Raw genomic sequence first — 14,252 nt, forward strand, 5'->3', positions numbered from 1 at the left:
TTCCATTGGTCTGTGTGTCTTTTTTAATGCCAGTACTATGCTGTTTGGGTTACTTATAGCTCTGTAGTATAATTTGAAGTCAGGTTCCTCCAATTCTATTCTTCTTGCTCAGGATAGCTTTGGCTATATGGGTCTTTTGTGGTTCCATATAATTTTTGCGATTGTTTTTTGCATGTCTGTGAAGAATATCATTGGCATTTTAATAGGGATTGCATTGAATCTGTAGAGTGCTTTGGGTAGTAGGGAGATTTTAACAATATTGATTCTTCCAATCCACAAAAATAGAATATCTTTCCATTTTTTGGTGACTTATTCAATTTCTTTCATTTGTGTTTTACAGTTTTCATTGTAGATATTTTACTTCTTTGTTAAGTTATTCCTATATATTTTATTTTATTGTGGCTATTGTAAATGGGATTAATTTTTTAAATTTCTTTTCAGATTGTTCACTGCTGTCATATAGAAATGCTGCTGAATTTTAGGCCAAGCACAGTGGCTTATGCCTGTAATTCCAGCAGTTTGGAAGGCCTAGACAGGTGGGTCATTTGAGGCCAGGAGTTCGAGACCATCCTGGCCAAACACAGAGAAACTTGGTCTCTACTAAAAATACAAAAATTAGCTGGGTGTGGTGGTCCATGCCTGTAGTCCCAGGTACTTGTGAGGTTGAGGCATGAGAATCTCTTGAACCTGGGAGGCAGAGGTTGCAGTGAGTCATGATCATGAGAGAGAGAGAGAGAGAGAGAGAGAAAGAAAGAGGAAGAAAGAAAGAAAGAAGAAAAGAAATGCTACTGATTTCTGCATGTTGATTTTGTATCTTGCAACTTTGTGAAGTTTGTTTATCAGTTTTAATAGTTTTCTTGTTGAGTCTTTCAGTTTTTTTCAAATATAAGATCATATCATCTGCAAACAAATCATTTGACTTATTCAGATGATTTTCTTTCCAATTCAGATGCACTTTCATTCCTTCTTTTGATTGATTGCTCTAGCTAAGACTTCCAGTACCATGTTGAGTAACAGTGGTGAAAGTGGGCATCCTTGTTATGTTCCAGATCTTACAGGAAAGGCTTTCCATTTCTCCCCATTCAGTATCATATTATGTGTCATATGTTAGTCTGTCATACATGGCTTTTATTATGTTGAGGTATGTTCTTTCCACTCCCAGTTTTCTGAGTATTTTTATCATGAAGGAGTGTTAAATTTTATCAAATGCTTTTCAGCATCAATTGAAATGATCATATGGTTTTTCCTTTTCATTTTGTTGATATAATGTATCATATTGATTGATCTGCATATGTTGAATCATCCTTGAATTCCAGGGATAAATCCCACTTGGTCATGATGAATGATCTTTTTAATGTATTGTTGAATTCAACTTGCTACTATTTTCTTGAGGATTTTTGCATCAATATTCATAGGAGATATTGGCTTGTAGTGTTCCTTTTTTGATGTGTATTTGGTTTTGGTATCAGGGTAATACTGGCCTCGGAGGATGAGTTTGGAAGTATTCTCTCCTCCTCTATTTCTTATAATACTTTAGGTAGGATTGGTATTAGTTCTTTGAATATTTGGTAGAATTCAGCAGTGAAGCTGACAGGTTCTGGGCTTTTCTTTACTGGGAGACATTTTATTTCTGCTTTGATCTTGTTACTTGTTATTGATTTGTTCAGGTTTGGGATTTCTTCCTGGTTCAATCTTGGTAGGTTGTATGTGTGTAGGAATTTGTCCATTTCTTTTAGATTTTCCAATTTGTTGGCATGTAGTTACCCATAGCAGCCACTAATAATCCCTTGATTTTCTGCAGTATCAGCTTCAGTGTCTCCTTTTTCATCTCTGATTTCATTTATTTTTGTCTTCCCTCTTTTTTTCTAAGTCTGGCTAAAATTTGCCAATTTTGTTTATCTTTTCAAAAAAACAACTTTTGTTTCATGAGCTTTTGTATTGTTTTATTCCTTTCAAATTCATTTATTTCTGCTCTGATCTTTATTTTTTTATTTTATTTATTTATTTATTTTTTAATTTTTTTTTTATTATACTTTAAGTTCTAGGGTACATGTGCACAACATGTAGGTTTGTTACATATGTATACTTGTGCCATGTTGGTGTGCTGCACCCATCAACTCGTCAGCACCCATCAATTCATCATTTATATCAGGTATAACTCCCAAGGCAATCCCTACCCACTCCCCCCTCCCCATGAGAGGCCCCGGTGTGTGATGTTCCCCTTCCCGAGTCCAGATGATCTCATTGTTCAGTTCCCACCTATGAGTGAGAACATGCGGTGTTTGGTTTTCTCTTCTTGTGATAGTTTGCTAAGAATGATGGTTTCCAGCTGCATCCATGTCCCTACAAAGGACACAAACTCATCCTTTTTGATGGCTGCATAGTATTCCATGGTGTATATGTGCCACATTTTCTTAATCCAGTCTGTCACAGATGGACATTTGGGTTGATTCCAAGTCTTTGCTATTGTGAATAGTGCCGCAATAAACATACGTGTGCATGTGTCTTATAGCAGCATGATTTATAATCCTTTGGGTATATACCCAGTAGTGGGATGGCTGGGTCATATGGTACATCTAGTTCTAGATCCTTGAGGAATTGCCATACTGTTTTCCATAATGGTTGAACTAGTTTACAATCCCACCAACAGTGGGCTGAGGCAGGAGAATGGTGTGAACCCGGGAGACGGAGCTTGCAGTGAGCCGAGATCGCGCCACTGCACTCCAGCCTGGGAGACAGCGAGACTCTGTCTCGCAAAAAAAAAAAAAAAAGAAATAATAAAGATCAGTGTAGTTGATCAGTGTAGTTGATATTTATTATTTCTATTTTTTTTTTTTTTTTTTTTGCGAGACAGAGTCTCGCTGTCTCCCAGGCTGGAGTGCAGTGGCGCAATCTCGGCTCACTGCAAGCTCCGCCTCCCAGGTTCACACCATTCTCCTGCCTCAGCCCCCTGAGTAGCTGGGACTACAGGCACCCATCAACACACCTGGCTATTTTTTGTATTTTTAGTAGAGACGGGGTTTCACCATGTTAGCCAGGATGGTCTCGATCTCCTGACCTTGTGATCCATCCGCCTCAGCCTCCCAAAGTGCTGGGATTACAGGCGTGAGCTACCACGCTTGGCTATTATTTCTTTTCTTCTACTAATTTTGGGTTTGTCTTGCTCTTGCTTTTCTAGTTTTTTAAGATGCATTATTAGGTTATTTATTTGAAGTTTTTCTTTTATGATGTAGGTGCTTGCAGCTATACATTTCCCTCTTAGTATGGCTTTTGCTGTATGCCATAGGTTTTGGTATGTTGTCTTTCTGTTGTCATTTGTTTCAAGAAATTTTTCAATATTCTTCTTAATTTCTTTATTGACCCACTGGTCACTCAGGAGCATATTGTTTAATTTCCACGTATTTGTATAGTTTCCAAAATTCCTCTTGTTATTGATTTCTAGTTTTATTCCATTGTAGTCAGAGAAGATGCTTGATGTTATTTCAATTTTTTGAATATGTTAAGACTTGTGACCTAACATATGGTCTATTCTTGAAAATGATCCATGTGTTGAGGAAAAGAATGTGTATTCTGCAGCCATGGATGAAATGCTCTGTAAATATCTATCAGGCCCATTTGTTGCATAGTGCAGATTTTCTGGTGTTTCTTTGTTGATTATCTGTCTGGAAGAGCTGTCCAATGCTGAAAATATGGTGTTGAAGTCTCCAGCTATTTTTGTACTCAGGCCTGTCTCCTTAGCTCTAATAATATTTGCTTTATATAGCTGTGTGTTCCAGCTTTGGATATATATATATAAAATAAAATAAAGGGATGGAAAGATATATTCCATGCCAAAGAAAACCAAAAAGTTGCAGAAGTAGCTACCCTTATATCAGACAAAATAGATTTCAAGACAAGAATTGTAAGAAGAAACCAAGAAGATCATTGTGTAATATACACACCATCATTATATCATCTTGTTGAATCAACCCCTTTATCACTACATAATGATCTTCTTTGTTTCTTCTTACAATTCTTGCCTTGAAATCTATTTTCTGATGTAAGTATAGCTACTTCTGCACCTTTTTGGTTTCCTTCGGCATGGGCTGTCTTTTTCCATCCTTTTATTTTCAGTCTATGTGTGTCTTTATAGGTGATCTGTGTTTCTTGTAGACAGCAGCCATTGGATCTTTTTTTCATCTATTTGGCCACTCTATGTCTTTTGATTGAATAGTTTAGTTCACTTCCATTCATTCGATGTTATTATTGATAAATAAGCACTTAACTCCTGCCATTTTCTTGTTTGTTTTGTGGTTGTTTTGTTGTTTTCTCTTCCTTCTTTCTTTCCTTACTGTTTTCCTTTTAGTGAAGGTGATTTTCTCTGTTGGTGTGCTTTAATTTCTTTTGCTTTTTATTTTTTGTGTATCCATTGTATGTTTTTCAATTTGACATTACCCTGAGGCTTGCAAACACTACTTAAAAACCATTGTTTTAAACTGATGACAAATTAACACTGATTGCCTAAAAAACATGCAAAAGGAAAACTAATAAAAACTCTTTGTTCCCCCACTTTTAAACTTTTTCTTGTTCCTATGTATTATTGTACTGGTTTTTTTTGTTTGTTTGTTTGTTTTTTTGAGACAGAATCTTGCTCTATCAACCAGGCTCGAGTGCAGTGGCATGATCTTGGTTCACTGCAACCTTTGCCTCTTGGGTTCAAGTGATTCTTTTGCCTCAGCCTCCCCAGTAACTGGGATTATAGGCATGTGCCACCATGCCCCGCTAATTTTTGTATTTTTAGGAGAGACAGGGTTTCACCATGTTGGCCAGGCTGGTCTTGAACTTCTAACCTCATGATCTGCCTGCCTTGGCCTTCCAAAGTGCTGGGATTACAGGCGTGAGCCACCACACCTGGACTTATACTGTCTACTTCTTTAAAAAATGTTGTAGTTATTATTTCTGATTGTTTCATTGTTTAGTCTTCCCACTTAAGTTGTGTAGTTTACACACCACAATTATAGTGTTATGCTCTTCTGTGTTATTTTGTGTGCTTAGTATTACCAATAAGTTATGTACTTTCAGATGATTTCTTCTTGCTCATGAGCATCCTTTTCTTTCAGATTGAAGTACTCCCTTTAGGATTTATTGTGGGACAGGTCTGGTGTTGATGAAATTTCTCAGATTTTTTTTGTATGGGAAAGTCTTTATTCCTTCTTCATGCTTAAGGCATATGTTTGCCAGATATACTATTCTAGGGTAAAAGTTTTTCTTTCCTTCAGCACTTTAAATATGTCATGCCACTCTCTCCTGATCTGTAAGGTGTCCACTGAAAAGTCTGCTGCCAGATGTATTGGAGCTTCATTGCACATTATTTGTTTCCTTTCTCTTGCTGCTTTTATGATCCTTTCTTTATCCTTGATGTTTGGGAATTTGATAATTAAATGCCTTGAGGTAGTCTTCTTTGGGTTAAATCTGCTTGGTGTTCTATAACCTTTTTGTACTTAAATATTAATATCTCTTTCTAGGTTTGGGAAGTTCTCTGTTATTGTCCTGTTGAGTAAACTTTTGATTCCTATTTCTTTCTCTACCTCCTTCTTAAGGCCTATAACTCTTAGATTTGCCCCTTTGATGCTACTTTCTAGATCTTGCAGGCATCCTTCCTTGTCTTTTATTCTTTTTTCTTTTGTCTCCTCTGACTGTGTATTTTCAAATAGCCTGTCTTCAAGCTCACTAATTCTTTATTATTATTTACTTTTTAGATACATTTGTAAGCAGAAATCTTGCTAATTCTTCTGCTTGATCAATTCTGCTATTAAGAGATTCTGATGCATTCTTCAGCATATCAATTGTGTTTTTCAACTCTAGAATTTCTCCTTGATTCTTATAATTATTTCAACCTCTTGGTTAAATTTATCTGATAGAATTCTGAATTCCTTCCCTGTGTTATCATGAATTTCTTTGAGTTTCCTCAAAACAGCTAATTTGAATTTTCTGTCTGAAAGGTCACGTATCTCTGTTTCTCCAGGATTGGTTCCTTGTTCCTTAGTTTATTTGGTGAGGTCATGTTTTCCTGGATGGTGTTGATGCTTGTAGATATTCACTGATGTCTGGGTATTGAAGAGCTAGGTATTTATTGTACTCTTCACAGTCTGGCATTGTTTGTGCCTGGCCTTCTTGGAAAGGCTTTCCAGGTATTCAAAGGGACTTGGGCCCCAAGCCCAATAGCACTGTAGCTTTTGCAGACTCATAGAGGTACCGCCTTGGGTGGTCTTGAATTTGATCTGGAAGAATTCTCTGGATTACTGGCCAGAGACTCTTGGTTTTTCCTTACTTTCTCTCAAACAAAGGGAGTATCTCTCTCTCTCTTTCTCTGTGCTGAGCCACCTGAAACTGGGGGAGTGGTGATGCAAGCACTCCTGTGGCCACCACCACTGAGACTGCACTGGGTCAGACCTGAAGCCAGCACAGCACTGGGCCTTGCCCAAGGCCCTTCCCTTTCAGGTGATGAGATCCCCCCAGACCCCAGGTATGTCCAGAGATACTGTCTGGGAGCCAGGGATCAGAGTCAAAAACCTTAGCAATTTACCTGATGTTCTATTCTACTGCAACTAAGCTGGCACTCAAGCCACAACACAAAGTCCTTCCTGCTCTTTCTTCCCCTTTCCACCAGCAGAGGAGTCTCTTCCCATGGCCACCACCACCACTGCTCCATGGGTGATTCTGCCAGGCCACCACCGATATTTGCTTAGAGCCCAAGGGCTCTTCTATAAGCTTGCGGTGAATGCTGCCAAGTCTGGGATTCACCTTTTATGGCAGTGGGCTCCCCTCTTGTCCAGGGCAAGTTCAGAAATGCTGTCTAAGGCCTAGGCCTGGACTCAGGGTCCCCAAGAGCCTGCTTGTTCCTCGACCCCACTGTGGCCAAGTTAGTACCTAGGGTGCAAGGTAAAGTCACCTTTATTTTTCCCTCTGCTTTTCTCAAACAGAAGTAGTCTTTCATGGTAGCCACCACAGCTGGGAATGTGCTGAATCACCCCAGAAGCCAGCACATCTCAGAGCTCAAGTCCCATGGAGTACTGTCTGGTTATCACTGCTGGTTATTCAGGGCCCGAGAGCTCTTTAGTCAGCAGGTGATTAATCATGCCAGGACTGGATCCTTCTGTTTAAGGCAGTGGGATTTCTTTTGGTCTACGGTGTGACTAGAATTTTCGTCCGGGAGCTAGGACCTGGAATGGGTGCCTCATGACTCTGTCCAGTGCCCTATCCTACTGTAGCTGAGCTGGTATCCAAGATGCAAGACAAAGTCATTTTTACTCTTCACTCTCCTATCCTTAAGCAAAAGGAAGGAGTCACTTTCGTTGCTACAAGCTGCACTGCCTGTGGTTGGGGGAGAAGGGGCATAAGCACTCCTTTAGATACTTGGGTGTTGTCTCTCTAGGTCATGTGCCACCCTAGTTCACTGGCTCTAAGCCCAGCCTATCATTAGGAATTGCAGTCCTTGTGCCCTAGACTGCCATTCAAGTTTACCTAGGACCCCAGAGCACTTCAGTCTGCAGTTGCAAGGCTTTGGAGAAACTCAAGTTTCCACCACTGGATTCGGTGATTCCCCTCTGATTAGGGCAGGTTCCAAATGCTCCCTCCATGCATGGTTGCTGGCTGAGCCCAGCACGGTTTTATTCTCTGCTGTGACAGGGCAGCACCAAGTTCAATGTAAAGTCCCCAAGTCACTGTGCTCTTCCTCCCACAAGTGCACAGATTCTCTCTCTACTGCCAGGGATGAGGAGGGGTAGTGTCAGTGACTTAAGACTGTTTCTCCTGCTCTCCTCAATGCCACTTTCCACAATATGTAGTTAAAACCAGGTACTGTGAGTGCTCACCTGATTGTTGGTTTTTATGATAGTGCTTTTCTGTGTGCAGATAGTTGTCAAAAGTTGTTTCAGTGAGGGGAATAAATGATGTAGCCTTCTGTTCCACCATCTTGCTTCACCTTCTCTGGTGTTATCCTTTATATTATGTTTCTTAAATATTTGATAGAACTCAAAATTATCTGGGCCTATAATTTTCTTTCAGGAGTAAGTGTTGATCTTGTTTTTATTTAACTTATTCTGAATTGAAGAGCCCTTTCAATTTAAATAGTCATGTCTTTCTTCACTTCTGAGAAATTTCTTTCTTTAAAAAGTTATTGCCTCATTTCCATTTTATCTGCCATCTTTTTAAGAACAACTACTAAACCAAAGTTGGACTGATTCTCCATGTCTCAACTTTTCTCTTATTTTTTAGCTTTTTCTGGTTTTGCTTCATGTTCCTTGACTTCGTATTATAAATTTATAATGTAGGTAATACATTTAAAGCATAAAACAATAAATGTTTATGCAATTATTTTTTAATTTCTAAGAAGTCTTTCTTATCCATGATTACTCTTTTGTTGCAGCATTCTGTTCTTGCTTTATCATTTTACTATATACCTGAATCTCTGAGTGTATAAATTTGAATGTCATAAAAGCTACACTCTTTGTTCTTGAGTTCTCATTCTCTCTTTCTCTCCCCATTTGTTTAGCTTTCTCATTTGAGACCTGCTATTTGTTCTTTTTGTTTGCTATTCTTCCTAGTCACTCAGAGACCCAGTCTGAGGAAGCAACCATTATTTCTTTTTGTGGAGATGGAGTCTCACTCTGTTGCCCAGGTTGGAGTGCAGTGGTATGATCTCAGCTCACTGAAACCTCCACCTCCCAGGTTCAAGCAATTTTCCTGCCTCAGCCTCCTGAGTAGCTGGGACTACAGGCACCTGCCACCACACCTGGCTAACTTTTGTGTTTTTAGTAGAGATGGAGTTTCACCATGTTGGCTAGGCTGGTCTCGAACTCCTGACCTCAAGTTATCTGCCCACCTCGGCCTTGCAAAGTGCTGGCGTAAGCCACTGTGTCCGGCCCCATTATTTCAAATGATGCTCGTTGCCATGAAAGAAGGAAAGATAGTCTTATAGGTTCTCAGTTCTCTGGCTTAAAAGTAATAGATGCCACTTCCATTCATAAATCTTTGGCCAGAAATAGTCATATGGTACCATCAACCCTACCAGGGCTGCTCATTCAAGTACCAGAGTCATATAGAAATTAGTAAATTAATCCCACTTTCCTCACCCCATAATTACGTCTGAGTGTGCGTTAGTCCATTCTCACGCTGCTATAAGGACATACCTGAGATTGGGTATTTATTAAGAAACGAGATTTAACTGACTCACAGTTCTGCCTGGCTGGGAGGCCTCAAGAAATTTACAATAATGGCAGAAGGAGAAGCCAACATGTCCTTCTTCACAGGGTGGCAGGAGAGAGAAGAAAGAGGGTGAAGGCGGGAGGAAGCCCCGCATAAAACCACCAAATCTTGTGAGAACTCACTCACTACCACAAGAATAGCATGAGGGTAACCACCCTCATGATTCAATTACCTCCCGCGACACATGGGGATTATGGAAGCTACAATCCAAGATGAGATTTGGGTGGGAACACAGCAAAACCATATCAGGATGCTAACCAAGGCAACTCATGATGTTAGTGAGAGCTCTCACTTCCCAAAGTAAACTGTCCTAACTCTTTGAATTTTGTATTATGGAAAGTTTTAAACATAAACAAAATACATAATTGTGTAATGAATCTCCATGTAACGATTACCCAGCTTTAACAATGATCAACTCATGCCCAATTTTCTTGACCATGTTCTATGCCCCCATCCTCTACTCTGGATTACTTTAAAGCAAATTCCAAACATCATAGAATTCCATTCATACTTTATGATATGGTTTGGATCTGTGTCCCCACCCAAATCTCATGTCGAATTGTAATCCTCGGTGTTGGAGGTGGGGCCTGGTGGAAGGTGATTGGATCATGAGGGCAGACTTCCCTCTTGATACTCTCCTCACAGTAGTGAGTGAGTTCTCATGAGATCTGGTTGTTTAAATGTGTGTAGCACTTCCACCCCCCTCTTCCTCCTGCTCCCTATGTGAATTGCCTGCTCCCACTTTGCCTTCTGCCGTGATTGTAGGTTCCCTGAGGCCTCTCCAGAAGATAATGCCACCATGCCTACTATATGGCCTGTAGAACCGTGAGCCAATTAAACCTCTTTTCTTTAGAAATTACTCAGTCTCAGGTATTTCTTTATAGCAGTGTGAGAACAGACTAACATACTTTAAGATTTTAAAATCATAATACCATTATCATATCTCAAAAATGGACAATTTGGCCAGGTGCAGTGTCTCACATCTGTAATCGCAGCAGCACTTTGGGAGCCCGGGTCGGAGGACTTCTTGCGGTCAGGAGTCAAGACCAGCCTGGGCAACATCGTGGCTAATCAAAAAATTAGCTGGGCATGGTGGTGCACACCTGTGGTTCCAGCTACTCAGGAGGCTGAGGTGGGAAGATCACTTGAGCCTGGGAAGTTGAGGATGCAGTGAGCCATGATCATGCCACTGCACTCCAGCCTGGGTGACAGAGTGAGACCCTGTCTCAAAAATAATGAACAATTTTAATATCATCAACTATCTTGCCAGTGTTCAAATTTTCAAAATGTCTCATATATATATATATATAGTTTGTTTGAAACTGGATCAAGATAAAGTCCACACACTGCAATTCAATAACATCTAGTCTCTTTTAATCCATAGATTTCCCCTTCCATCTCTCTCTTCCCATTCTTTAAAGTCTATTTGTTGAAGAAATTGAGTCAGTTTTCCAGTAGAGTTTCCCACATCCAGAGTTTTGCTGAAGGCCTCCCTGTGGTGTCATTTAAAATATTTCTCTTACTCTATATTTCTCGTAAATTGATAGCTGATATGAAAGCTTGATTAGATTCTAGCTCATATTTTGTCAAGAATACTTTGTTGTAGTGTTAGGTTCTTCAACAGGAGGCATATATAATGTCTAGTGTCTGTGATGTTATAAACTAATAATACTTAATATTAAATTCACTAATAATTAGAGATTACATTAGAATGGTTATATTCTAATTCTATCATTATTATTCATTTCTTAGCTAGAATAAGAAGAAATTTCCCCACATTTATTATTTGATCAGCCTTTCTATATTAGGAAAAACAGGATAAATGCTTGTATCTTTACATTTAGTTTCCAGTTTTCAAAATGGTAAGTTGGTTACATTGGAATTCTTTAATGGTGACTAACTATTGTCATTATATGATATCATGCTTTTAAACATATTTAATTACTTTATTCTTGTGTCCCTTTGTTGTTCATGCTGCTTCTGTCACACCTGTGTATGCTCTCCTACTCTCTTTCCAGTGAGATGCCAGCTGATTCTTGCATTGTGATTGCTCTGGCCTAATCCCCATGAGGTTGGCTGGCCTAACCAGTAGGTGATCTCTTCTTATTTTTTCTCTCTGTTTCTCACTTTGTCTCTCATCCTTGCCTTGTATCTCTGCTTTGAGCATGGTTCACAAGACATCAGCCCTTAAAAAGCATGACAGTGCAGGATTGAGGACCGAAGTTTCCACTTTTCTTCAAATTGGAAGGGACCAAATCTATGAATCACTGTCGCCAACCTCTGTCTCTGTTGTTTATTGTCAAGGACATAGTAAGTCAGAGTTACCTTTGAGTTTGAGAATTGTGTGTAAGCCCCAAGAACCTATAGTAAAAGCTGAAACAGAGGTTGACTGCAGGTCAACAGAAGAGATGAGAGATACTTTAATGAGCTACTATTTCCTCGGCAATGTTCTCAGTACTTTACATGTATTCTCATTTACTCCTCACAACTCTCAGAAATAGAGATTATAATTTATATTTTACAAACAAGGAAACTGAAGTTCACAGTTCCCCATAGCTATTTAAGAGCAAATACTATAATTGGAGAGAGAGCATCATCAAAACAGAAAACCCAAGAGAAGAAAAAGGAATCATCAGGTTTCATCCCATTCTCCCAATAAGTGTAGTCTTGGGGCCACTGTAATGCCAGTACATGTTGTGAAGTAGGAGAACTCTGGCTGGGATCTTCACAGCCTGAGATCTCAAACTCCTGATCTAGGAGTTGAAACTAACCATCATCCCATTTCCTTCTAACTCTATTCACGCAGTTACCAGTAAACATCAAGGTGTCTGTGAACTGTTTTACTCCTCTCCTGCAGCCAGTAAGACTTTCTTTCCCACATATTCATGGATTTGGAAATGGTGGGGATTTCTTTCAAGTCTGAGAGAAAAGGGGTCCCCAAATTTCCCCAAGGCTATGGGTTGACCATATATTACCTTATTTGGAGTCAGAGTGAGTCCAGTGGAGGCATTTTCCAAAATGTCCTGAGAAGGGCCAGGTGCAGTGGCTCACACCCATAATCTCAGCCCTTGGAAGGCCCAGGCGGGAGTATCACTTGAGGCAAGGAATTCAAGATCAGCCTAGGCAACATGGTGAGACCCCGTCTCTACAAAAAACAAAAAACCCACAGTGGCCAGAGGTGGTGCAGCTAAAGCGGATAATCACAAACATAGAAGAGTCAGTGTCATTGCCAGGAAAAAAAAAAAAATAAGTCTGAAATGTAGACAAGGACTAGACAAGGACAAAAATGAAAGCATTGGAAAGCCAGAAAGGTGAGGAATGGGATGATATCAACTATGAGCAAATTGAGGAGTATGGTGCAGAGCTAACACTGTCAGTGGTGAATATGTGCTAATGTGCCCCTTTTATGTGTTGCATAGGATGTGTTGTTAGAATAGATATGAGAGGGGTTTGTTTGTTTGTTTGTTTGTTTTTTGACAGTCTCACTCTGTTCCTCCAGGCTGGAGTGCAGTGATGTGATCATAGCTTACTGCAGCCTCGACATCCTGGGCTCATGTGATCCTCCTGCTTCAGCCTCCCAAGTAGCTGGGACTACTACAGGCATGGGCACCATGCCGGCTGATTTTCTAATTTTTATTTTTATTGTAAAGACAGGGTCTCACTATGTTGTTCAGGCGGTGATTTTGAACTCTTGGGCTCAAGCAATCCTTCTGCCTCGGCCTCCCAAAGTGCTGAAATTACAGACTTGAACCCAGTGTTTAAGTAAGCCACTCAGCTCAAATCCCTTCTGGAATGAGATGTAGTATAGAAAATAAGCAAAGTTCACTTAAATACACTCATTCCTCTAGCCTCAGGCTTTTGCTAGGCAAGCTGAGGCTGCAGCTGGATTGGCTCCATGGGAGTTTGCAAGGCTTCTGAGAGGTACTTAAGGGAAGACTTGGGCTCTTATGAGTATCCCTCTGGCCCATAAACCTCCTGCTGGAGTCCATTGGATGGGCCTGGAAGTCCAGAATCTCCTGTAACCATATACTTATGCTTTCAATTCCTGAGGGTGTGGTGTGTGCAGGGGTCTGGGTGGACTGGGCCTAGTGAGGAATGGTGAAAGATAGGTGGATGTGAGCAGACTGAGGGATGAAGGCAGAAAACAGTGGAATTTATTCAGCCATTCAACAAATGAGTACCTTCTGTGTGTCAGCACTGCTCCAGGTGTTAGCAATATAGTTGTTAACAAGCCAGACGGTATCTCTGCCCTCAGGAGCTTAAATTCCATTGGAGAAGAGGGACAAAACAAGTAGGCAAATTAACAAATACATGAAGTTATGTATGGTGAGTTCTGTGAAGAAAAATAAAACAGGACAAGGGGATTGAGATTGATGGCAGGGCAGCTACTTCAGATTTAGTGATTAGAGAAGACTCCTCTGAAAAAGTGATGTTTGATCAGAGACCCAAATTAAGTGAAGTCATGGGAACATCTTAGGGAAGATTGTTTCATGCAGAAGAAACACCAAGTACAAAGGCCCTGAGGCAGGAATGAGCTTGGTCCTTTCAAGGAAAACCAGACAAAGCTGACTGACCAAGGTAGAGACAGGAGAAAGAGTTGGAGAAGTAGACCGAGGCCAGATTACACAGGGCTTTGTGGGCCATGGGAAAATTTGGATTTTATTTTAAATACAATGTTAAGAAGCCATCACATGAAGGGTTCTAACTAGAAGAGTGACATAGTAAAGTTCAAAAATTTTAGAAGACCACTCTGGCTGATGTGTGAAAAATCCTTATGGGGCTAGGAGTGAAATCAGGGATCCCAGTTAAGGAACTACTGCAGTCTTCCTGGTGAAAGGTGACAGTGGCTTGTACTAGGGAAATAGCAGTGGAGATGGTGAGAGGTAGAGCTGATAGGTGCTGCTGATGCATTGGATCTGGGGTTTGAGGGAAAGAGAAAATTCAAAGATGCCTCTCATCTGAGAAACTGGATAAATAGTGGTATCACTGACCATTGGGATAGGCTG

The sequence above is a fragment of the Trachypithecus francoisi genome, unplaced genomic scaffold, assembly GCF_009764315.1.
Source record: "Trachypithecus francoisi isolate TF-2019V2 unplaced genomic scaffold, Tfra_2.0 Lachesis_group6, whole genome shotgun sequence".
Lineage (NCBI taxonomy): Eukaryota > Metazoa > Chordata > Mammalia > Primates > Cercopithecidae > Trachypithecus > Trachypithecus francoisi.